General features: G+C 48.0%; 1 protein-coding gene across 1 annotated transcript in view; it reads left to right on the top strand.

Moving 5' to 3' along the window:
- Window positions 1-23132, top strand: part of ZFPM1 (zinc finger protein, FOG family member 1) — a 181132-nt gene that overhangs the window by 76753 nt on the left and 81247 nt on the right. The window lies entirely within an intron of this gene.

Below are 23132 nucleotides of genomic sequence, written 5' to 3'. Positions count from 1 at the left end.
CTTTGTGGCTAAAGCGGCCTCCACTTTTTCTGGTAAGACTTTCTACAAGAGTTTAGAGGCTGTCTATGGAAATGTGTGCCCGTTTGTGAGATCAATTACCTGTGTTGGATGAGAAGACCTGGCACACAATTGGTGTTCCATTTCATCTCAAAGGTACTCAGTAGTTCCTTTATACCAAACTTGTCAAGCCATGTCTTTGTGGAGAAAATTGGACAAGCTATGTCTGCAAACACCATGTCTTTATAGAGATTATTTGTCAAACCATGTCTCTATGGAGACCACTGGTCAAGACATGTCCTTGTAGAGACACCTGGTCAAGCCATGTCTTTGTGGAGACAATTGGTCAAACCATGTCTTTTTATGGAGACCTCTGGTCAAGCCAGGTCTTTAGGGAGGCAGCGGGTCAAGACACGTTTTTAGGGAGGCAGCGGGTCAAGCCACATCTTTAGGGAGACAAATATGCACTATTTAAAGCCTTTATATGCTAATATTTGGCAACTGGTCAAGCCACGTCTTTAGGGAGGCAGCTGGTCAAGCCACGTCTTTAGGGAGACAAATATGCACTTCCTAATGCCTTTATATGCTAATATTTGGCAACTGGCCAAGCCACTTCTTTAGGGAGGCAGCTGGTCAAGCCACGTCATTAGGGAGGCAGTGGGACAAGCCACGTCTTAAGGAAGGAAACAGGTCATGCCATGTCTTTAGGGAGGCAACTGGTCAAGCTATATCTTTAAGGAGGCACCGGGTCAAGTGACGTCTTTAGGAAGGAAACTGGTCAAACCACGTCTTTAGGAAGGAAACTGGTCAAGCCATGTCTTAAAGGAAGGAAACAGGTCAAGCCACGTCTTTAGGAAGGAAACTGGTCAAACCACGTCTTTAGGAAGGAAACTGGTCAAGCCATGTCTTTAGGGAGACAAATATACACTTCCTAATGCCTTTCTATGCTAATATTTGTGAAGTGAGATTTCATACCTTTTGTGCTCTATTTTATGCCCATGGTATTGGAATAGAATTTTCAACAAGCTCCTGTAGGTGTAATGGTATGGGGTTCACCAATCCTGACTATCAAAAATGATCAAATCAGCAGTGGCTCACAATCCACAACAACTAAATTAGATGAGAGTAAAGATAGGATTATTTCATGGGTCCATAAAATCATAACATTCATGGCCAGCAAAAGTTGTTATGCTTCTTCCCTAGTAGAAGAGTATACTAGAAGTTATGGTCCCTCAGCAATCCGAGGCCTAAATCTAACCCTGAGAAGTATTTGGCGGCTGCAATTAAGGTGTAGAGAAGCGGGGTGCAGAAGATAAGTGAAGCAGAACTTATAGGGAAGGGGTCATTGCCGTTACCACCACCCGCCCCCCGCCCATGCTCCATCCTCCCATGATCTGCAGACTGGTGGGAAAGTTGGGATGTGTTACTATTTTCTATCTGTTATCGTCTCCCCTTATCGCTGTGCTCTTGTCTGCATGCCTGTGCTCTGATACGGCCCCGCTCTATCACTTGCCAGCCTTGAATTATTTCTCTTTAAACCACTTTTTTTTTTTTTTTAATTTACTGGATAAACGAGGAGCATTTCAGAAACGGTTTATTATTTCACTGTTGAAAGAAGTTAATACAGCCTTCAAATTGGGCGAAGCGCTCAAACAATCGCTCGGAATCCTTTTGTCCTTTGAACCGTGGATTCCCCCCACGTTCTTTGTGCCTCCTGTCTCCTCTCCCTGGGCCCTCAACCCGCCGCCGCTGTCCTCTGTCAGCGCAATTATCAGATTTAACTCCTCAGTGACCAGGCAGGTGCAGAGCTGCCCGATTTGAATGTAGATAGGTTGGTCACCCATCTATATCGTCCCCTTCCTAAACGTCTAAAACCTGCAAGTCCTCATGCCTAGAGATAGCTGACCCTCTTGGCTTCATGAATTATTTCAATAATAAGGAAGATGACTGGGTCACTTTTGGCACTTTTCCACTGCAAGTACCGGCTCGGCTCTACTCGGCCCTGCTTGGCCTGGTTTTTTTTTTCCAAATTTTTCTTTATTAGAAGGAGAACATCCAAGCATACCATATACCAACAACAGGTACAATCAAATTTCAGGTGTGGTGAGCAGATAACAAATTATAAACAATACAGGCAGCATTCCGAAACTTTTAACGTAACACTAAGTCGCCCATAGAGCACATCAGAAACAGAATGTAAACCCTCCGTGAAGCCCACGGTCTAAACTTCTAGAACCGAATAGCGAACAGAGAAAATCTCAGGACACCTTCAGGTAGACCCCCCCCCCCCACCGGCATCCATCTCATGGCCGGCTACCGGGGAAGGGAGGCCCCCCCTAAGCGCCCCAGAATGCCGCGGCAAACACCCGAGGGTCCACTGGCATTACTTCCCCCAAAGGGGCGTCGCACTGCGTTACTCCTGGAAACCGACTGAACGACCTTACAGGGAGCCCGTAGTAGAATAGCTAATGCCCAGAAACGGTACAGAGGATGAAAACACCTATAGACAGTATGTCTATAGCCTAGATAGAGAAGAAGGAGCTATGGAAAGTAGACAAAGAAAGAAAGAGGGGGAGGAAGGGGACCAGGGTGAGAGAGGAAGGGGTCAGGGAAGAACCAAAGAGGGGGGTGGGGGGCGGCCGGCCGGCCCCCGCCCATCAACCATCAGCAGGAAATCAACTCCGTGTATTCTGAAGTATATTTAAATTCATGCCAGTAGAACCAGCGTTTCAGGAACTTGTCTCGTGAACCGTGCTCAGTGGCTACTAGATCTTCCATCTCATTAAGGCAAGAAACCTTGCGGAGCCACATAGCTACCGTAGGAGGCTGCGTCTGCTTCCAGAGCGGAGGGATGCAGCTTTTAGCTGCCGTGAACAGAAGTGGTAGAATTGATTTCCGATAGGACGCTCTCGGATATTCATGGTGATGAAGGAGGAAGAGGGCCGGGTCCAAGGTGAGGGAATGGTCTGTGAATTTCCTAGCAATTCGTAAGACCTCCGACCAGAAAGATTGTAATCTGGAACATGACCAGAAAACGTGTAGGTAGGTGCCAACCTCCTCCCCACATCGCCAACAGACATCCGGGCAGGCCGGAAACATTCGATGAAGTCTAACTGGGGTATAGTGCCAGCGGGTTAAGCACTTGTAGCCCACCTCCTGATACCGCGAGCAGCGGGAGGTCTTGTAAGTGAAAAATAAAATTCTCTCAACCTGATGGTCCGTAAAAAATACATTCAGGTCTCTTTCCCATTTGGCAATAAATGGGGGACGGTAAGATTCGTCCGGTGAGGCCAGTGCCCGGTAGACCAGAGAGACCGTGTGGCGAAGAGGGGAGGTGTCAGAGCACAAATCTTCAAAGTATGTGAGGCGTCTCGAAAACAGAGACGCCGAAGGAAGAGCTTGTAGAAAATGAATAAGCTGGATCCGTTGCCAAAAGGACAGGGAGGCAAAGGGCGCCGTGGTATTCACGTGAGAGCGCGAGATCCAAGCCCCATCCCTCACAAAGTGCCGGGCCTGGTAAATCCCAGCGGTCTTTAAAGACCTAAAACCGGGCTGATCTACCCCGGGCCCGAAGGCCGGGTTATCAATCACTGGGAGGAGAGGCGAAGGAAAGGGCGCCAATTGGCCATTGTGGCACAGGCGTCTACCCACCGCCAGCGTGGATCCTATGGTCGGATGGGCATCCAATTCCCTGGGAACAGGGTCCGAGCTCCAGAGAGCGGATTCCAGGGGAGTCCGTACGGACATACGTTCAAGTCGGACCCATTGCTTCATGGGACCATGGCGGTACCAGTCGACTATGCGAGAAAGATGACACGCCTCATAGTAGAGGACTGCGTCAGGCATCGCCATTCCCCCACTCAATTTAGGCAGCCGGAGCACCCGCAGCGCTAAGCGGGGGGAGCCCCTACGCCACAGGAACTCTCGAAACACCCTGTTCACCCTTCTGAGGAAGGAGGACGGAACCTTAATGGGCAGTGCCTGAAGCACATACAAGAGGCGGGGCATGATGTTCATCTTAATGATATTGCAACGTCCAAACCAGGAAAAAGTCCCTTGGCGCCACCCCTCCAGGTCCTGCTTCATACGAGTCAAAAGAGGCGGGAAATTACAGTCGAAGACTTTCTCCGGGCAACTCGGGAGAGATATCCCCAGGTACTTAATGTGAGACAGGCCCCATTTAAAGGGAAAGTCCGCTTTCAGTAGAGCCGACAGAGAAGTCGGCAGACCCACCGCTAGTGCCTCAGACTTCGATTGGTTGATTTTGTAAAACGACAATGACTCATAAACCCGAAATTCCCGCAAGAGATTCGGAAGGGAAGTGAGAGGTCGCGTCAGGAAGAAGAGAAGATCATCCGCGTATGCCGCCACTTTAGGCGACTCACTTGCACTCACCGATAGTCCGGCCACATCCACATTTGCCCTCACAGTCCTCAAAAAAGGTTCCAGAGCGAGAACAAAAATCAACGGCGAAAGTGGGCACCCCTGACGAGTGCCATTTGCTATGTCGAGGGAGTCCGAAAGAGACCCATTGACCTTCACCCTAGCCGAGGGCCTGGAATAGATGGCCTTGATCCAGGACAACTGGCGCCTCCCCAGGCCCACATGTGCCATGGTAGCCAGAAGAAAGTCCCAGTTCACCCGATCGAACGCCTTTTCGGCGTCCGTCGACAGGACCAGCATTGGGATTCGGCGGCTATTAGCATAATGGATGAGGTCAATAGCCTTGGCGGTATTATCCCTAGCCTCCCGGGCAGTAACAAAACCCACTTGATCATCGTGGATCAAGCTCGGGAGCAGGGGAGCCAGTCTGGAAGCTAGGATTTTGGTGAAGAGTTTCAGGTCGATATTTAGAAGGGAAATCGGCCTGTAGCTAGCACACAGCAGCGGGTCTTTGCCCTCCTTGGCTAAGACGGTGATATGAGCGCGCAAGGAATCCACCGGCAGGGTCGCCAACTCGCCAGCCGCATTGTATGCGGATAAAAAATGTGGCGAAAGGACCTCTGCAAAGCACTTGTAGTACGCAAGGGTGTACCCATCCGGACCAGGCGCTTTCCCTGGTTGCATGCCCCCCAGGGCTGCAGTGAGTTCACCCGAGCGTAGAGGTGCGTCCAACTCCTCCACATCCTCCGGAGAAAGGGTGGGGAGGCCGGAGGCCGAGAGATACGATCGAATCTCCCGGATCCTAGCGTCACGTGATGTCGGCGAGGGGTCAGAGGACAGATTGTACAAGGAGGAATAGTACAGGCGAAAAGCCTCAGCTATGGCCGTCGTTGACTGGACCGTACGGCCAGCAGAGGTAGAGATCTCTGGGATAAACGCCCTAGATCTCTGCTGTCGCAGCGCTCTGGCCAGTAATTTCCCACACTTGTCCCCGTGCTCATAAAAAGCTCGGCGACATTTAGCCAGGGTGGCCTTGGCCTGGAAGAGGACCAGATCACGGAGCTGATCGCGAAGAACAATGAGCTCCTGGAGGACAGTAATTGCTTGCGACCGTTTGTGAACCCTCTCTAGGTTGCCAATTTTCGCCAGGAGGGCAGACATCTGGGCACTCCTTTCCTTCTTTCTCCGCGACCCGAGCTTGATCAGGACCCCGCGCATATAGCTCTTATGGGCCTCCCAGACCATCATGGGTGAGCTGTCAGTCGTGGCATTGGATGCGAAAAAGTTCCTCAATTCCGTACCGAGTTCCCCCAGAATAGCAGGATCCTGGAGAAGGGTGTCATTAAGCCTCCACTGCCACTGTGACAGCTCAGGGGAACGCAGGTCCAAGTCGAGGAGAACGGGAGCGTGGTCTGAAATGGCAATAGAACCAATGGAGGCAGCGGAGACCCTGGACAGCAAGGACTGTGGCAACAGAAAAAAGTCAATACGCGAATATGAGTCGTGCGGGGGGGAGAAGAAAGTATAATCCCTATCCCGGGGATGAAGAACCCGCCACGGATCTACCAGGCGAAAAGCATGAATCAACTGCTTGAAGCGACGCAGAGCAGCATAGGACAGCTGGGAGGAGCCCCTAGAGGTGTCCACCAGTGGTTCCAGAGCCAAATTAAAATCCCCACCCATAAGAATCTGTCCCGTAGCGAAGTCTGCCAGCTTAGAAAGTACTGAGTCCATATAGGAAATTTGGTTCGTATTGGGCAGGTAGAGATTCACCAAGGTAACAGGGATGGACCCCAACTGGCCCTTCACAAAAAGGGCCCTGCCAGACTCGTCATTCCACACATCCGAGAGCTTCCAAGGAGCATTACAATGAATCAAGATGCTAACCCCTTTCGTCTTGGAATCAGAGGAGCAGCCATGGTAGACCGTAGGAAAACGCCTGTTTCCCAATTTGGGGATCTTGCCCAACTTGAAATGCGTTTCCTGCAGAAAACCAACATGAGCACGGAGACGATGGAGTTCCGACAGAACAATGGAGCGCTTCTCAGGGGTATTGAGCCCCTTCGCATTTAAGGAGACCAAACGGATCGGGTCAGGGCGGGGGGCGGCCATATCTCCCCCAACCAACGGGTCCAGCCCACCGGTCAAAAACGAAAGACCCAGAGGAGGGGAGGAGGGAGAGGTAAGGAGAGGGGGGAGAGGGAGAAAGGAAAAAAAAAAAAAAAGGGGGGGGGAGGGGAGAGCAGTAGGGAAATAGGGGGGAAGGAAAAGGTGAAGGGAAAAAGGAGATAAAGAGAAAAGAAAAAGGGCGCAACACACGCGCCTAACTACAAAATACTAAGGTGCCGAAGCACAAGAGAGAAGTAAATCTCAAAGGACCCAAGAGCCCAGCCCACCACCCCCGCAGGCAGGGGATAATGGACAGGTACCCAGGGATCACCCTATGTGGGGAACGAGGAGAGCCACTAACCGAGAGAGGAAGGTGACCGCTCCCCGGCCCCCCAAACCGGCCCACAGATATCATAATAACATGCATTAACAACCAGCTATAAATACCAACAGCCCAAGTGTAAAAAAAAACCACAAAAATTAGTAACATAGTGCAACAGTCTGAGCCCCAGAACAGGAGAGGAAACCCTCCCCCCGCCCCCCGCAAAGAGCAAAATCATCCATTCCCTTGGTACGCAAGGCAGAAACTCGTCTGCGCTCGCCTTCCGCCCGGACGTCTCCCTCTGGATCAGTGGCATCGGAGAGAAGGGGGGAGCACCCCACCACCCCTCACAGATAACACCACACCCTGGGGGGGGGGGGGGGTAAGAAGAAAGGGGGAGAAAAAGGGGAAAACGAGGCATAGGGAGAGGGGAAGGGAGGGGAGAGAAAAAGGGGAAGGGAGGGGAGAGGGGAGGGAAGGGAGAGGGGGAGAGGGGGAAGGGGGGAGAGGGGAAGGGAGGGGAGAGGGGGAGGGGGGGACAGGGGGAGAGGGGGAGGGGGGAGGGGGGGCGGGAGGGAGGGGGGAGAAGAGGAAGGGGAGGGGAAAAGGGGGAAATGGAGGGGAAAGGGGGGGGAAGGGGAAGCGAAGGGGGGAAGGGAGGAGGGGGAAGAGGGGAAAAGGGAGGGTGGGAGAGGAGGGGGAAGGGGAGGGCAAGGGGAAATGGTGGGGGAGGGAAGGGGGGGCAAGAAGGAGAAGGGGGGACGGGGGGTAAGTTGGCGGCGCCATGTAGGAACTAAAGGGGAACCATAGACCCCCAGCTAAACATGCAGCACCATCCATCATGGATAGGAGAGCAGCACCCCGTCTAATCCACCACCCGTTACCGGCCCAGTCCGGCCATGGCACCGCCGGGAAGGAAACTAGGGGGAAACCCCACGAGCACACCCCGAGCCATCAATATACTGTATATGTTGAGCCACATGCAGTAATCACATTACAAATGGTATAATAGCATAAGACACAGGTAGAGGCATGCAAGCATCTCGCCAGCCGGCAGGGGCAACTTCTTCCATCACACAGCGCACTCCAGCAGGGCACCCGTGTAGCCAAATGCGGCGGGAGCTCCCACTGCAGCACCCGGGGCGATGCGAGGGCCGTAGTTCCAGTCCTGAGAAGGGGGCCGCCAGGGTAGCGGAACAGGGCACCCGCCCAGTAAGGACAGGGGAGAAGAACACGGGATGAGTCCACAGGGCCCATGAGGGGGTGTAGTCAGAACCATTGCGGACATCGGGTAGGGCCAAGCAAGGGAAACATAGCGGCTCAGTCAGAAGCGGGGGCAGAAGCGGGGGAACTGGAGGGGAGATCGTTGGGAACAAGGGAGGGGGCCAGAAGGTTACTCACAGTTCCAAGGCAGTCCGGGTTTAGTCCTCCGGGGAGGCCACTGAAAAGGTGGACGAGCTCAGCCCGGGGGCACGGCGCTGACGGCGCCGACCAGCGGAACCCGACCGCGACGGCCCACCACCAGGGGACCGAGCGTCCCGCTCCGGGAGCCTCGCCAACCAGTCCGGGATCGCCATCGGAGTCAAATCTGCAAACCGGAATAGAGCCTGGAGATCAGAGTGCCTACGAAGGACAAATGTCGATCCATTTCTGCGGACTACCAGCTGAAGGGGGAAGCCCCATCTATAGGTAGCGTCTTGACCACGGAGACGTTCCAGGAGGGGCTTTAGCATAGCCCTACGTGTCAGGGTCCCCCGCGAGACATCTGGGAATATATGGATCGTAGCCCCATCGAAGTCCAGAGGGCCCGCCGTCCAAGCAGCTCTCAGTACCTGCTCCTTGACCGCATAACGGTGAAGGCGGCAAATCACGTCTCTGGGCCTATCAGCATCCTGCGGCTTGGGGCCTAGGGCCCGATGAATCCGGTCAAACTCCAACACCACCGGGGGTTCCGACGGGAGTATCCTGGTAAGTATGGCCCGGACCGTCTCAAGCAGGTCCTCGTGACTCGTAGCTTCAGGAAGTCCGCGGAGCCGCAGATTATTCCGACGGCTCCGATTTTCAATGTCCTCCATAGCAAGCTGGTGCTCCGCAAGAATGTCCGTGTGGGCCGCCTGGGTCCGCTCCAGTTGGGTCACCCGAGCCTGTAGATCACCAATAGCGGACTCCCCAGACGCCACCCGCTCCTTCACCTGGGTCACCTCTCCCGACAGAGCCTGGAAGTCCCTCCGGTGTTGTTCCGTGACCTGAGCCACCAGGGCCTCCATGTCCATTTTGGTGGGGAGGGATCGCAGCAACGTCCAAATGTCTCTGTCCTCCCCTGAGTCCCCGGTAAGAGAGGACTGGGACATCCGCGGAGGAGTCGGGGAGGCCATGGAATGCGAGGGAGCCGGGGATGAAGAGGCAGCGGCCGGATCGGAGTCCCCACGTGGACTCCGTGCGAGCGCCCGGAGTGCCGGAGCCGGTGATTCCTGAAAAAACGGACGGATCGGGGCCGAGGAAGTCACCCGGGGAGCAGGTTTGGCAGATTTAGTCTTCCTCCGTTTGTAAGAGCTCATGACAGCCGGCAAATGTGCATTTAAAGCCGATCAGGGAGGCCAGGGAGCGGGAGCACCATAAGAAAACGTCCTCACACCGCCATGACCTAGCCACGCCCTCGCTTGGCCTGGTTTGCTTTTCCACTGCTGGTACCGCATGGTACGGTGTTGGAACGGTACGGTTCGGTATGGTTTGCTTTTCCACTAAAGTAGTACTAAAGTTAAGTTGGTGGGATAACAATGGGGTGGGTGGGATTCTCTGACCAATCAGTGGCTAGTAGTGACTGCATGCAAAGGATTGTGGGATATGGTACTGGGTATGGTACCTGTTGGAACCACAATCGAGTAGGTACCGTTTTTGAGAGCCGTACCGTTTGGTTCCATGCAGTGGAAAAGCGCCGCCGTACCGTACCGAACTGAACCGTTTCTACACTATACCATGCGGTACCAGCAGTGGAAAAGCACAAAAGCGAGCCGAACCGTTCGGTTGCATGCAGTGGAAAAGCGCCATTTGTTGCGTGCAGTAGAGCATAGAACACGCTTAGAGCACAGATATCAATGTCCCTGAATAACCATTGCATGCAAATTTCACAAAAAAAAAAAAGGAAATATTGATTGTCTAGAATAGGGCTCTCCAAACGTTTTAAAAAAAGGGTCAGTTTACTGTCCTTCAGACTTTAGGGGTGCTGGATTGTGGCCAGTGAGGGTAGAAAATGTCCCAGGCCCAGCATCAGTAAGAATAAACATGGCCTTAGAGTTTGTGGTCATTAGGAGGAGAAGTGTTCCATCATTACTATTAGTGGAAGAAATAGTTGTTTCGGTGGGAGGAATATTTTTTCATATCATGGCAGGAATAGTGCCCTAAGGACTGGGATAAAGGCTAGGAAAGGGCCGCAGTTTTGAGACCCCTGGTCTAGACCAGTGTTTCTCAACTCCGGTCCTCAGGGCAAACTAACAGGCCAGGTTTGCAAGAAAACTGAAATACATCACAGGTGATATAATTTGCTGCTCAGTGATTGCAGTACTCTAGTCTGCATCTCCCCAAGGTAATACATAAAATCTGGCCGGTTAGTGTGCCCTGAGGACCGGAGTTGAGAAACACTGGTCTAAACTATTCCATAGACTAGTAAGTTTGTTAAACCAACAGGCTGGTTAGATTATGGCGAGAAATTGATGGGCAATCTTGTCTATATTCACATTGCACATGTTCCTGGATTACAGGCCCATCGTCAGCGGGTGCCGTATTGACACTGGATAAATCACAGATCTGTACACCTATTCGCCAGCACACCATGGATCTTCAATTGCAGTCCAAAACTTTTATTGCAGAAAGATCACATCACACAAGAATCACTGCAACATTTCAGAGCCACCAGGACCTCTCACATGCCTGACGAAGGGGTCCTGCGTGGCTCCGAAACGTTGCACTGATTCTTTTTGTGATGTGTTCTTTCTGCAATAAAAGTTTTGGACTGCAATTGAAGATCCATGATGTGCTGGCGAATATGTTTACTGAGTTTATTGACCAATCAGTTGTGCTAAGCTGGTTGGCCTGGACCCAACATGTTCAGTTGATTGGTAAAATTGCCATTTTGTTGAAGCCATGTGAGTTCTTCATGGGCTTCCCTTGGCAAGGAGGTGACTGTTCGTTAAATGGCGACATATGATAACTTGGTGACATTCCATACTGCTAATGTAAGGGAAAATGTGTCTTCCACTGCCTGAACTCTTCTTGAAGGCCTTTTTTATGAACAAGACGACTTTGTCAACAGATCTCACCACAGACTGTCCCAGTACCATCATAGAAGAGCCTATACTGCCGATTTATTTTCCAGGGACCAGTGAAGGCCCATGTACTAAGTTAACTGGACCATTTTAGACCTTTTGGGCCTGTGTATTTAAACAGCATAGAAATAGGATGGCATTCTCACGGGTGATTTTGAGTTCATACATGGCATCTTTTTTGGGTAAATCTCACCAGAAAAATTAATTTGTGGTGCTGGAATTTTTCCACCATTGGTCTGTCATTAAAAATGAATTATTGAGCACATTTACACTCAGAGTCACGCACTGTACCAACCACTGGGAGCTTCACCAAAAGGCTACCTCTCCTTGGTACCGAACGCCCTCTCGCCTAGCCAAATTCTTACACGACCTCTCCCCCCTGTGTTGGAGAGATTGTGGGAGTACTGGTTCTCTCTTCCATATATTATGGTCCTGTAGATGTCTAACAAGTTACTGGAATAAAGTATTTCAACTCATAGCCCAAGTCACCGGAATCCTCATTAAGCCTGACCCGGCCCTAGCCATGTTGTGTATAGGAATTTATAAATACCCCACGGAGTTTCAAACCGTAATGCAGTAATCCTATAGAATGTCCTGAACAAAATAACAGAGACATGGCAAATGAGGTTTAATGTGGAGAAGTGTAAGGTTTTGCACTTGGGGACTAAAAACATAAAAGCACAATACAATTTAGGGGGGGAACCTTTGGGGGAATCAAAAATGGAGAAAGATCTGGGAGTCTTGGTTGATGATAGATTAGGCAATAGCATGCAATGTCAAGCGGCAGCTGCCAAAGCCAGCAGAATATTAGCATGCATAAAGAAAGGGATGTATTCCAGAGATAAGACTATAATCCTTCCACTTTATAAAACTCTGGTCCGACCGCATCTGGAGTATTCTGTCCAGTTCTGGTCGCCAGTCCTCAGGAGGGATGTGTTGGAGCTGGAGAGAGTCCAGAGAAGAGCAACTAAACTAATTAGGGGATTGGAGGACCTTAATTACGAGGAGCGTCTGCAATCACTTGATTTATTCTCCCTGGAGAAGAGACGCATGAGAGGGGACATGATAGCAATTTATAAATATCTCAATGGTGATCTTGGCATAGAAAAAAAGCTATTCAGTCGAAAGGATTGCATGAGGACTCGAGGGCATACAATGCGATTAGAGGAGAAGCCTTTTAACCTCAGGCAACGCAGGGGGTTCTTTACTGTTGGGGCTACAAGATTGTGGAATTCTCTACCACAAGAGGTGGTTTCTGCGGGAAGTATGGCTACTTTCAGAAAGTGCTAAAACTCAAATCACTAGAATCTGGAAAACAAACAAACTAACTTGTCAGACCTGATTAAACATGTCAACCTAATTTACGAATATGAACAGGGTCCAACTCACTCACCAAATTCACTAAATCCTGGTCCCATTGGAGCCGAGTATCCATTCCCTGTTGACACATTTGTTTATTACTTATTGCACACCTTGTTGATCACTAATGTAATCCTACTGAGTTATTTTCTGTATTGTTTCTTAGATTTATTATTGGCATATCTAACTTTGCTATATTGTACTCTATAGGCCCGTACACACGATACAAAAATCGGAAGTAAAATTTCTTCCTACGAACAATCTGCCTATTTTTCGGATTGTTAGTTATGGTGCTGTCGACAGCCGATTACGAATTTTCGGACGACAAAATCTGGATGTGCAGGCTATAAAATTTTTATCGTACGTCAACACAACGTCCGATTTTCGCTTAATTAGTACAGTTTTCATCTGAAAAAAAATCGTAAGAGCCAGACTAGGCATGCTCAGAAACTAAAGAACACATACAAAGCAATCCAACACATGACATCATGTTGAATTCTATCGTACGGAAATTTTCGTATGAAAGTAACCTCTTCACTTTCCATATGAGACCAGCATGCAACAAAAATCGGACGCAAGATCGTTCGATAATCTGATTGTGTGTACGAGGCTTTAGTTGTATCACACGATGCCTCTATGATTTCTTGATGCATATTAATTTGTTCACATGCATTATTAAAAAAAAATATATATATATTGTTGAGAAAAATGATTAAACAGCAGAAAAACATTTTCAGCGTTTTTCAGCTAGTAAAATATATGAATTAAAATAAAAAATTAATTATTGAGCTTTAGTCAGTGACTTTGCCTAGGCTGAGACTTATTTATTTTATTTTATTTATTTCAGGTACTTATATAGCGCTGTCAATTTACGCAGCGCTTTACATATACATTAGACATTCACATCAGTCCCTGCCCTCAAGGAGCTTACAATCTAAGGTCCCTAACTCACATACATACACAGAAGGGACAATTTTTTTTTTTTTGAGATTATGTCATTAGTCTGCTACAGCTAGGAGGAGGCATTTTCTCAGTCTCCCATCCCCCAGTGATCAGACTGCCGCATTGAAATTTTGGGACAAGACTGCAGCAGGGGCTAATCTGTGTCAGACAATTGTGAACACCGTGAAGACAACTGTGATTGCCAAAAACTGCACAGGCACTGTGGCTCCTCCAGGAAGTGAATGATGCCTGAACAAATATAGCTCTGCCCTTCTGGAGAGAAAAGAAGATAGAGGCATTGTGGAGGGGGGTTGGGATCTCTGGGGTATTTAATACCTGGCAGGTGTACACTTTTCATGCAGAACTTAAATTGGACCGATCTCCATTATAAAGGATCACTCCTGACTCTGGTGTGCCTTGGCAGTTGGTAGGAGCAGAGTGCAGTGTGACAGTTACAAAGTGAAAATGTTCAGGCTCTAATGAGTTAATGGGGGTCTTATCTTCTGGAATGAGGTCCCAGGATTCCGCTACTTTAGTGGGAATGGGGGGGGGGGGGTTGGTTTGTTCCATGTCGCCCCCGAACAATGAGCAGATAATAGGCGGTGATTTTGTTTAATGGCCTTGGCAATGCTGATGGAGGGGGATGGGGTGGGGGGGGGGTTGTTCATCCCCCCCCCCCCTCTCCGCATTTCACTGGCCAGATGAGTAATTCCGTTTTTAAACCATGAAAAAGGACGCTGATGAAATTCCGCTATCAGCGACAAACCAATATGCAAAATATCTCTCGGCAAATCAAATGGCTATTATGTTTTCATTCCCATCCCAGCGCATTTGCTTAATGAAGAAGAGACGGATCGCGCTGCCGGAGGACGTCTGCAGGAGGTGATAAGTGCTAGCCATCCGCGTGTATGGAGTCCGCCACAGGCCTACTGTCTGCCCCCATCCCCCCCCTCCCTCCCCACCGCCGCTCAGACCCCTGCGCTCCGCTGGCCGCCATGTCTGGAATATCGGCCGCCATTCGTGTGCTCTGACTTTTTCAGTTTCCTTAAACTTTTTTATTATTTCATATTTCTACTGCAGTAATTTGGTAAAGATAATGTCGCTTCTTCTTATCCTGTCCAATAAAAGGGTCATTCAGGAGCCAGGCGATGCTAGTGAGGTTTCCGACTGTTACTTTTAGCGCCTTTTATATTGCGGTGCGCCACTGTACGGCTACAACACATCGCACTGATTTAACACAAGGAAGTGCTGCCTGCCTTGTTCAGGCACTTCCTGTTCTAAGATGACAACTCTCTGTCTCTGTTTCCAAATGTGCTCCTGTGTTGTCGCTCCTGTCACATGGTATTGGAGACTACGAGTGCGATTTTCAACACCTTGCCTCGGTATTCTATCAGAATACAGCTACCTATCAGATTCTGCAACCGGAAGTGATGCTCGGACCAGAACAACTTACTGTGCATGCGTTCCAACATGGCCGCTATGCGTTCCAATCAGTTTCCTAATGTGACAGAACCCGAAGCAGAGGCGGACATCTTCCTACACCCACGCAAGTCTTGAATTTTACATTTATTTTAGCAGTAAACTCCCCTTATAGACTGAAATAGACTATTTTACCGCGACCGAGTAAAATAGTCTATTTCTCTATATACTGCAATCAGTTTTTCGCTGAGCAGTGCGGGGTGTACCAAGATGGCTGTCGCCACCTTCTACCTGCAGGTTTCTCGCTATACCTTCCCATAGACACACTGCTAAACCTTGTGGACAGCCTTGCCAGAAGAGTTGAAGCTGTTATAGCTGCAAAGGGTGGGCCAACTCATTATTGAACCCTACGGACTAATGGGCCATACACACTATAAGATTTCCTTTAGATTTACCAAAACCATATAATATGAGGTCAAACCTAAACACTTTCAATTTGTATGCAATCTGGCAGGCCCTTGCACTACATAGAAAAGGTAAATCTGAAGGAAAAAGTCTTCAGAAAATCTTATAGTGTGTATGGCCCTTAAAGCTGGATACACACTATACAACTTTTGTTGGCAGATTTCCTTTAGGTCCCTTTCACACTTGTGCGACTTGTCATGCGATTTGGGACTGCAAAATCGCATGACAAGTCGTTCTCCATTATTTCCAATGAGTACCATTCATATCTGTGCGACTTGAAGTCGCACCGACTTTAAAGTAGTCCCTGCACTACTTTGGCATGATTTTTGAAGCGTTTTAACCACTTAAGCCCCGGAAGATTTTACCCCCTTCCTGACCAGGGGGTATTTTGCAATTTCGGCACTGCGTGACTTTAACGGACAATTGCGCGGTCGTGCGACGCTGTACCTAAACAAATTTGACGTCCTTTTTTTTCCCCACAAACCGAGCTTTCTTCTGGTGGTATTTGATCACCTGTGCGATTTTTTTTTTTTTTTTTTTTTGATCACGCGCTATAAACAAAAAAAGAGCGTCAATTTTGCAAAAATAACAATATTTTTAACATTTTTTTTTTTATATGAAATTCCCCAAAAAAAAAATTTAAAAATCTAAATTTTTTAACATTTTAGGCCAATTTTTTTTTTTACCATATGTTTGGTAAAAAAAATCGCAAAAAGCGTATTTTGATTGGTTTGCGCAAAAGTCATTGCGTTTACTAACAAAGGGAAAGATTTTTGTCATTTATTTTTTTTAACGTGTAATGGCGGCGATCTGGGATTTTTTTTTTTTTTTTTTGCGGGACTGCGACGTTGCGGCGGACAGATCGGACCCTTGACTGACATTTTTTTACACTTTTGGGGTTACCAGTGACATTTCTACAGTAATCAGTGCTATACATATGCACTGTTACTGTAAAATGACACTGGCAGTGAAGGGGTTAACTTTTTTTTTTTGAGAGGGAGGGGTTATGTGTGTCCCTAGGGGCGTGATCCTAACTTTGATTGGCTGTGGCTTGAGGTGTAGGAACAGGGATCAACGGTCCTACATAGTAGAACTGTGTGATCACCATTCCTACACAGGGGCGAATGACAGGCGGCTTTGTTTACATCAGCCTCCTGCCTTTCTCCCGCTCTAACAGACGATCGCGAGTGACCGGCGGACATCGAGTCCGCCGGTCACACGCGCGGGGGGGGGTCAGTGACCACGCGGGAGCGGGAGCGCGCCTCTAGCGGTGCGCGCTCTCTCCCTAGACCCTCACAGGCTAGCGACGTAGCCCTACGTCGCTTTGCCTGTGAGGGGCTGACCGCCGACGTAAATAGTCGTGCGGCGGTCGGCAAGTGGTTAAAGTAGTCCCTGCACTACTTTGGCATGATTTTGAAGCGTTTTAAGGCCAAAGACATTCAAGCCCAGTCAAACTCACATCAAAATCGCGGTAAAATTGTGCGACTTTGAAGTCGCACAAGTGTGAAAGGGGCCTTAGATGTTCCTTCAACTATGTAGTGTAAGGGCCTGCCTGATTGGATACAAATTGAAAGTGTTTAGGTCTGACCTCAGCGGCCCTGGGTGTTGGATTGTCAGCTCTTTGGACCAGCAATGTAAGTGACAAAAGAATCAGAGAGAGGAGGGGGGGATGAGATGAAATTTGGGTCACAAATCACCATATTTCTTTTAAATCTTTTTATATATTTTTTTTCCGTCTGCCAGAAGACTAAATTCATTGCATTGATCTCGGGCTGAACGGCTGGCGTTTGATCTCAGATGCTTATCAGAGAGAGAATTTAAAGTTAGCTGAAAAGATCCTTTGTTCCTTAACCGGGGCGCTTCCATTAGCCTGCGAGGGCAGTTTTCATGCACGCTGTTCCCGCGGCGGAATCTAGACGGGGTGTGAAAATGTTGCTTTTGTCAAATGCTAATTAACCCGTCCGCTTCTTGGATGGTCCTGCTGCGCTACATAGTAGAGCCGCGCTCTGCTGCAAGCGTAACGCTGACTGCGATTAGAATGGGGCGTTGCTGGGATCCACCACACCTTGGCCAACTGTGCAACGATGGCGAAAGATTAGCTTGTTTCAGCTTTTGAGAAAGGAATAGGTAGTTGGTGGTGGCGGAATTTTCCAACATTTCTGCGTACGATGAATACTGTGGTTCCGGATCATTTTCCTGGTCGTGGATTAGCGTTAGGGATCGACCGATTATCGGCAATGGCGATCTATCGAAGGCCGATCTGCACTTTCCCTGATATATCGGATTTGGCCCCGGAGGTTACCGATATTCCAGGAAAGTGCTGTACCGGAGTGACGTCTGCAGCAGTGTTAATTTCGTCTACTAAAACCGACTAAAACATTTTCGTCTACTAAATTAACACAATTTTAGTCGACTAAAATACAACTAAAACAATTCAGATGACTAAAATACGACTAAAACTAAAATGGCATTTTAGTCAAAAGACTATAACTAAAACTAAATCGAAATTTGCTGCCAAAATTTACACAGGCGCATGCTCAAAACTTAATAGCATAAATAATAACATATTCGATTTTTCACTCCAGGACCAGCAGTAGTATATAATGAGTTTGGAAATTGTAGAAAAATGCTTAAATAATGCATTACAAATTACAATTGAACTGCACCCATTCGATTATAGATGACTAAAATGAGTTTTAGCCGACTAAAATGTAGGACGTTTTAGTCGACTAAAATGTAGGACGTTTTAGTCGACTAAAATGTAGGACGTTTTAGTCGACTAAAATGTAGGACGTTTTAGTCGACTAAAATGTAGGACGTTTTAGTCGACTAAAATGTAGGACGTTTTAGTCGACTAAAATGTAGGACGTTTTAGTCGACTAAAATGTAGGACGTTTTAGTCGACTAAAATGTAGGACGTTTTAGTCTACTAAAATGTAGGACGTTTTAGTCTACTAAAATGTAGGACGTTTTAGTCTACTAAAATGTAGGACGTTTTAGTCTACTAAAATGTAGGACGTTTGTCGACTAAAATGTAGGACGTTTTAGTCGACTAAAATGTAGGACGTTTTAGTCGACTAAAATGTAGGACGTTTTAGTCGACTAAAATGTAGGACGTTTTAGTCGACTAAAATGTACTGGAGTTTTATTCGACTAAAATGTACTGGAGTTTTAGTCTACTAAATATGACTAAAACACTTGCAGAGGACTAAAATGGGAGTAAAACTAAAATGCCACTTTAGTCCTAAGACTAAGACTAAAACTAAATTGAAATTTGCTGCCAAAATTAACACTGGTCTGCAGCTAGAGGCATCACCCCGGTACCGGCGTCCATAGCCAACGGTCGGCTGACTTGTAATGACAACCGATGGGGCTGAGAAGCCACTCGGCTGTCATTACAAGGAGCTGGAGGGGACAACCCCCCCCCCCCCCGCCACCTTCCGCGGCTCGCCCGGGTCTCCCGTCCCATCGGGAGACCAGGACATCCTACCTGCACGGCCGCCGAAGAGAAGACCCGATCAAAGCTGCATTCGGCTCTGATTGGATCTCCATGTAAAAAACCCGGAAGTGATGTCATGATCTTATTTCCGGGTACTCGGCGGCAAATTCAAAAACAGTCAAACTTGGCGTTTTGAATGCTTTTAAGTGCAGAGGAGGGGTTTGGGGTCTTTTAGACCCCCAGATCTCCCCACAAGGGTACCTGTGGGAAAAAAAAAAATTAAAATGTCCGAAAATATCGGGCGATACCGATATCCGATGACCAAAATAAAAGTATCGGCAATAAAAAACGATATCGATCGATCACTAATTAGCGTCAAAGACAGGGGTTTCATCTGCATTTTTTTTTTTAAGCCTTTTAAATGCCTGTCAATGCTCTGTGTATTGCAGTGGATAGTGTTGTTCACATGGTCGTGTTTGCATTGCAGCACGTCAAAAGAAATGACTTGTAGCGTTCGGCTGGAGTTACTGTTTCCCAAACACCTTCACTCATGATTGTGAATGTGCTACAAAGGCCTTCAAGATGCGTTTAGAAAGCATCACTAGCTGAGAGGATAGGACAAGAATCCATACCATAGAAAAACAGCACAGAGGAGGAAGCGTTGCATTGCAAACGCTTAAAAAATGCGTGCAAATTGCGTCCATAATGCATGTTAATAGGATAGGCTTGATAATGGACTTTCCTGGTGTCTAAAATTGCAAAGCACATAGAGAGAGGAGTCCTAGGTCCTAGGGGGCGGAGTAATGGGCATCATGAAGGTTGGGTGGAAGATTTGCTCACTTTCCACATAGCACTGGAAAGTAAGTGTTATATTTTATGTTCGCTGTATGGCAGTGTCACCCAAGTCAGGTACAATAAATGAAAACTGCCCAATCAAGTCCAGGCAAATAATTAGGATTTGTTTTCTTAGATTGAATGGATTTTATAATTTTTACTTGGAAATGTTTATAAACTACTGCTTGGAAATTCCTTCATTGTGGGAGGGGCAGAGACACAAACTACTGCAGGAAATCTCCCCATTGTGGGAGGGGCAGAGACATGAACTACTGTGGGGAAATCTCACCATTGTGGGAGGTGCAGAGGCACGAACTACTGTGGGAAAATCTCACCATTGTGGGAGGGGCAGAGACACAAACTACTGCAGGAAATCTCACCATTGTGGGAGGGGCAGAGACATGAACTACTGTGGGGAAATCTCACCATTGTGGGAGGGGCAGAGGCACGAACTACTGTGGGGAAATCTCACCAATGTGGGAGGGGCAGAGACACGAACTACTGCAGGAAATCTCACCATTGTGGGAGGGGCAGAGACACAAACTACTGCAGGAAATCTCTCCATTGTGGGAGGGGCAGAGACACAAACTACTGCAGACAATCCTCACGATTTTGGAGGGGGGTCCAAAAGAGAGACGCAATTTACAGGATTTGCAGGGATTCTCACCTTAGTGGGGGGGGGGGGTAGAGACACAAAATACTGGGGGGAATCTCATCATTGTGGGAGGGGCAGAGGCACGAACTACTGTGGGGAAATCTCACCATTGTGGGAGGGGCAGAGGCACAAACTACTGCAGACAATCCTCACCATTTTGGAGGGGGGTCCAAAAGAGAGACGCAATTTACAGGATTTGCAGGGATTCTCACCTTAGCGGGAGGGGTAGAGACACCAAATACTGGGGGGAATCTCACTATTATGAGAGGGAAAGGCTAAAAAACAGATTTGGGCTTCTTGCTTAAGCTGGTCATACATGGCCAATTTCCCCATCCACACATTCGAAGTGAATGGGGAAATCCTCCCCGCTGTGATGTATTCTGACAGCAGGACTCCCCTGCCATCAGAATACACTAATCAGCTCTGCAGCTGATTGGCTGCATGTGCTGATCAAGTGAAAATTTACCAATAAGCCAATTCATGAGAAGTTTACCGATAGTTGGACATCTCGTGAATGTGAATGGCCATATGTGAATTGAGATTCGACTGGATCAGTAGGAACGGATCGCATTTTAATCCATGTATGGCCAGCTTAAATGTGTGCAAATATATATATGTATGGCTAAAACACTGCACACCAATGCCAAATCCTCACCCCAACTGTGAAACACAGTGGTGGGACTTTAATGGTTTGAGTACCCTTCCTTGCACCATGACCTAATAGCCTTATAAGGGTTGAGGGAGCATGAATTCCAGCCTGTAACGGGTGAACATAAAAATCGCAGCCTTTCATGCAGAGATCCTTTTTCGTTCCTCACAAACTTTTTTCCAACATGGGTTGGATTTTCCGGGAAGGCGTTTGAATCCTCTGTGATCATGTGACCGGAGCCGCAAAGGGTTAATTTTATCAGACACCCAGAAGCCGTGCAGGCGTGAACGAAGGAATTAGCTTAACGACGTTAAATTTACAAGAGGAGAGAAGCGATTTGTTAGCCGCTGATTGTTTCTGAGCATTATCAGCACAGACTTTAATTGTGCTGGAACTGAAATTAGCAGAATTAGAAAATTCGCCCGCGCTGGTTCCGGCGGTTCCTTTCTCCACGCTCATTGTTGTGCGCTATGTATAGATTATAAGGCCTTTGTTCTCGCTGCGTAAATATACACGCCTGAAGTCAGGGAGCCTCTGAGGTCTGCTGGCAACCGCGCGCCGTCCCGGTCGTCTCCCAAAAACCTTTGCCGAATGCCTTTTTTTTTTTTTTTTTTTTGCGCAGCCGCCGCTCCTGACTCCAGCCGGAACTCGCTGAGGTTTTGGGTGTAAAATATGATTGATATTGATCAGAGTGAGTAGAATTGTTTGTGCGGAATCTGTTCATTTCAATGACAAGGTCCCATCTTTTGCCCCTATCGTGGTGTGATAGAACAGGTGGAAACCATGTATTGCTTTTACTTTTTTTTTTTTTTCAAATATATTCATAATGCCATTAAAGAGTAATGAGCAGTGGAAAAATAAATGCGGATAGAATCTTTCAATTAAATATTTGTAGAAAGCTATAAATGTCTGATTCTCTGAACTTCTGTGTGTGTTTAATATATACATTTATTCATCCAACAGAGAATTTAATATTATATTGTTTAGAGTAATGGGGGCACCAAATACTGGGGGGATAACTCACCATTGTAGGAGGGGCAGAGACACAAACTGCTGCAGGGAAATCTCATCATTGTGGGAGGGGCAGAGGCGCAAACTACTGCAGGAAATTGCATCATTGTGGGAGGGGCAGAAGCGAAAACGACTGCAGGAAATTGCATCATTGTGGGAGGGGCAGACACAAACTACTGCAGGAAATCTCATTATTGTGGGAGGGGCATAGACACAAATTACTGCAGGAAATCTCACTATTGTGGGAGGGGCAGAGGCACAAACTACTGCAGGAAATCTCATCATTGTGGGAGGGGCAGAGACGCAAATTACGGCAGGAAATCTCATCGTTGTGGGAGGGGCAGAGACGCAAATTACTGCAGGAAATCTCACCATTGTGGGAGGGGCAGAGACGCAAACTACTGCAGGAAATCTCACTATTGTGGGAGGGGCAGACACAAACTACTGCAGGAAATCTCATCATTGTGGGAGGGGCAGAGACGCAAATTACTGCAGGAAATCTCACTATTGTGGGAGGGGCAGAGACACAAACTACTGCAGGAAATCTCATCATTGTGGGAGGGGCAGAGACGCAAATTTCTGCAGAAAACCTCACCATTGTGGGAGGAGCAGAGACACAAACTACTGCAGAAAATCTCATCATTGTGGGAAGGGCAGAGACACAAATTATTGCAGGAAATCGCACCATTGTGGGAGGGGCAGAGACGCAAACTACTGCAGAGAAATCTGACCAATGTGGGAGGGGCAGGGCAATAACCTACTGCAGGAAATGTCACCACTGTGGGAGGGGCAGAGACACAAACTACTGCAGGAAATGTCACCATTGTGGCAGGGGCAGAGACACAAACTACTGCAGGGAAATTGCAGATAACTTTTTTTTCCATTAAGTAAATGAAAACCATAACAATGAACTACTTGTATTTGCTCCCTGCAAATATACCATTGAAAATGTGTTCTTATATCTGTTCGATAAGTGCAAAAAATACTTGTTGATTCTGCCAGAAATCCCATGAGCTGATAAGTTCCAGTACTCTCTGTCTGAGGAACGGAGGAGTTATGGAGAGGAGGAGTTATGGAGATGAGGGGTGATGGAAAAGGGGAGGAGGGGATTATGGAAATGAGGAGGGGTGGGGATGAGGAGCAGTTATGGAGATGAAAGGGGGGGGGATGTGGAGGGGTAAAAGAAATGGGGAGGAGGGGCTATGGAAACAAGCAGGGGAGGAGAT

The sequence above is a fragment of the Pelophylax lessonae genome (genome assembly GCF_965119305.1).
Source record: "Pelophylax lessonae genome assembly, chromosome: 10".
NCBI classification, from domain to species: domain Eukaryota; kingdom Metazoa; phylum Chordata; class Amphibia; order Anura; family Ranidae; genus Pelophylax; species Pelophylax lessonae.
This window is presented reverse-complemented; position numbering and strand designations above follow the sequence as displayed.